This window comes from Acyrthosiphon pisum, chromosome A2, assembly GCF_005508785.2.
Source record: "Acyrthosiphon pisum isolate AL4f chromosome A2, pea_aphid_22Mar2018_4r6ur, whole genome shotgun sequence".
Lineage (NCBI taxonomy): Eukaryota > Metazoa > Arthropoda > Insecta > Hemiptera > Aphididae > Acyrthosiphon > Acyrthosiphon pisum.
Window position 1 is genome coordinate 59,929,561 of NC_042495.1, and position 4,072 is coordinate 59,933,632.

A 4,072-nucleotide genomic window follows, 5' to 3' on the forward strand; every position below is an offset into this window, starting at 1 on the left:
GAGAGGGCTAAGCACACTCAAGACCCCCAGCTAAATCTCCGCCTATGCTAACAACGTACAAAATATAAATGTTATGATTTATGATGTCATATTATACACCCAGAAAACGTACCGATGATAAGACGCTATAATTTCAAAAAAGCCAACTGGGACAATTTTAAGACACAACTGGACACTGAAATCAACAAAATCACTCCAATACCTGAAAATTATGGCCAATTCTCAAACTTAGTAAAGAACATATCAAAACAAAATATACCAAGGGGCTGCAGAACACAGTATATCCCGGGAATGGGGAAAGAAAACAAAGAACTACTTGAAAACTATATAAACCAATTTAACAATGATCCTTTTGCTGAAGAAACAATTATAACCAGAGAATCCTTAGTGGAAAAACTGTCAGAAGCACGACGAGAAAAATGGAGATCACTAATAAGCGAAATAAACATTACTCAAAACAGCTCAAAAGCATGGAGAATGCTGAGAAACCTGGGAAATGACCCAAAAAATGCAGAATCACATATAAACGTTACACCAAATGAAATTGCTCACCAACTCCTAAAAAATGGAAAATACCCTGGCATTAAAAAAGTGAAGCCAAAAATAGGCAGAGAACCAACAAACGAAGCCAACCTACTACAAACTCCATTCACGTTAGAAGAGCTCGATGTGACAATGGCACGGGTGAAAGAAAAAAAGCACCAGGTCTAGATGAAATCAGAACCGAGCAGATTAAGAACTTTGGACAACAAACCAATAGATGGCTATGAGAATTGTACAACAGCTGCATAAAATGCGTAAAGATACCAGTAATATGGAGAAAAAGCCGAATAATAGCACTAATAAAACCGGGTAAGCTACCCAGGGAGGCGAAAAATTTTCGCCCAATCTCCCTCTTATGCCATACATACAAGTTGCCAGAAAGATTAATACTCAAAAGAATAAACGACATAGTGGACAAATCACTTATAAACGAACAAGCCGGTTTCAGAGGAGGAAAGTCATGCACTGGTCAGATACTGAACCTGACGCAAAATATTGAAAATGGATACGAGGAAAAACTGGTGACTGGCGCGGTTTTCATAGACCTAACAGCGGTATATGATACGATTAACCACAGAATTCTTTTCAAAAAAGTGTACGAAATAACAAGGGACTACAACTTAACGTCCTTCATCGCTGAAATGTTAAGAAAAAGAAGATACTTCGTGGAGTTACAAGGAAAGAAAAGCCGCTGGAGGACTTTAAAAAATGGACTTGCACAAGGTAGCGTATTAGCACCTTTGCTATTTAACATATATACTAACGATCAGCCAACACCATTAAGAACCCAGCGTTTCCTATACGATGATGATCTAGCGCTCACTGCTCAGAATCACTCGTTTGGATATATAGAAAGCACTCTTAACAACGCACTAGAGGAAATGTCAATTTATTACAAAAAAAATTGGTTAAAACCAAACCCCAAAAAAACCCAAGTATGCACTTTTCATCTAAGAAACAAAGAAGCAAAACGAAAATTAAGAATAATATGGGAAGATGTTGAGATTGAAAATACCGAATACCCAAAATACCTCGGTGTCACACTAGACCGAGCCTTATCATTCAAACTTCATTGCGGTAACGTAAAACAAAAAACCCACGCGAGAAACAACCTGATTAGAAGGCTCACAGGAACATCATGGGGAGCAGACCCAAATACTGTAAGAACATCAGCACTAGCACTATGCTACTCAACAGCCGAATATGCTGCCCCCGTATGGGCCAGATCATGTCACGCGAAAAAAGTTGACACTGCTTTAAATGAGACATGCAGGATAATCTCAGGATGCCTTAAACCAACACCGGTCGAGGAAATACGAGCACTATCAGGAATTGCCCCACCAGATATTAGGAGAGAGATTGCATCAGAGATAGAACGACATAAACAACAAAACGATCCCAGGCACCCACTACATGGAAAGAGCCCGCCGCAACCACGACTTAAATCCAGGACAAGTTTCCTTACTACGATCCAACCAATAAAGAGCCCCCCAGAAAAAGAAAGAATCAACAGATGGAAGGAGAGAGAACAAAACACTACGAGGAAATTAAAAGAAGAGCTACCAAAAGGAAGAAACTGGAAATGGGAAAAATGGAAAGCATTACATCGTTTAAGAACAGGAGTTGGACGATGCAAAACTACACTCAAGAAATGGAAAATATTAGGAGAAAACGACACAACCAACTGTAAATGTGGTGAAATACAGACAATGGGCCATCTACTACAATTCCCTCTAATAGGAACCACTTGTGACGAAAATGACCTACACCTGGCAAATGACAAAGCGGCAGCAGTCGCGGATTTTTGGATGACCGAGATCTGCACGACACGAAAGAAGAAGATGTCATATTATATATTGGTAAAAGTTGCGTTACAAACAATAGCATCATGTAAGATTGGTGTGATGTGCGAAATACCGTTTACGACAATAAGTTAAGCAAATAATAGGTATACGTATAATATACTATACTAGTTGATCCCGTGCACTTCGTTGCCCGTTAAATTTATCAACTCTATATGACTAAAACTTTTTTCAATTCGTTATTTAATATTTCGTGTATGGTGTTCAAAATGTACATTAACTTTTCCATTGCCCGGAATAAGAATTCTGATTTATGTTAACTTTTCTGTTGCCCGGAATAAAAATTCTGTTTCCCACAGTATATTATCAGGTAGGCAATCTACCTGCGGTAGATCGCAGACCCCGTGCTGTTTTTACGTAATTGTATGATTTAACTCTAAAATATCAAAGTTATACCAAGTTGGTCGTTTTTACTTAACTCCACCTACGGTGGATAATTAATATAATCAATTTATACAAAATCCTATCCTAACATAACCGTACTAAAATCCGATGAATAAAAAAAAACCAAATTCAACCCTTTTTAAATTAGCCTATCTTCTTCCCAGTACAAAATCCTAACCTAACATAACTACTAATATCAGATAAATACAAAAAACCAAATTTAACCATTCCTAAATTAGTTTGTCTTCTTCCTAGAGATTTAATCTTTAATCTACACACAAACATTCATACCAATCTGAACCCGTGCACTCCGTTGTCCGTAAAAAATTGCAACTTAAAAAAATTATGATTGTTCAACTGTTTTTAGGTGTAATTTGCAGCAATGTTCAATAATTTGATTTAGTGCTAGCTTGTACCTGATCTGCCAAAATAACCAATGGAATCCAATAATAAATAAATACTAATTTCTACTATAAACTGTAATCAATGGCAACTATTTAAAAAAAAATTAAAAAAAAAAATTTCCAATTTCCATCGTGAACCTCAAGATGAGCACCTCTTTAAAATGCAAATTTCGACAAATCCTTTCTTAATGCGCCTATACATAGTAATAAGTACATTTACTGAAAATTTCATATCCATAACTTCAGCAGTTCCGGCTAGACAATGATGAATCACCCAGGAGAAGTCTTTTTATATAGATTATAATATACAATTATAAATGACACATCTCTATAGACTGTTTCGTAAAAAATACTTTTAATAGTAGGTATAGGTATTAAAATAATACATAATTTGTCTATTTACCCCCGATATTTTAAAATTCTTTACTTGAATATAAGTAATGTAAGTACTCAATTTATTACTTTATTACTTTTTAAAAGTTTTGAAATATCGAGAAGAAAAAATGTATTTTAATAAACGTTTAATTTTGGTACGATTGCCAAAAACCTGTTATCTTTCCACTTTAAAATATTATCATACTTTTTCCAAAGTGTGACGCGGTCCCGCGCAAAATCTGTTTGAATTCAAACAGCCTTTGCGCGGAAGCCGCGCCGCGGCTTCTCAATCAAACCGCCAATCGACGACGGACGACGCCGGCGCGCGACACGCGCGCCTGGAACCGTCGGCCGGCCGTCCAGCGAACCGGATTGTCAAGGCGCGCTCTCTCGTCTTCCCGACACCGTCCGATATACACCTAAAAACGATATACACGTATACGCATATATTTTTTGTCATATATACCACGCACAAAACCGTGTATTTCATCACCAAATAGTTTG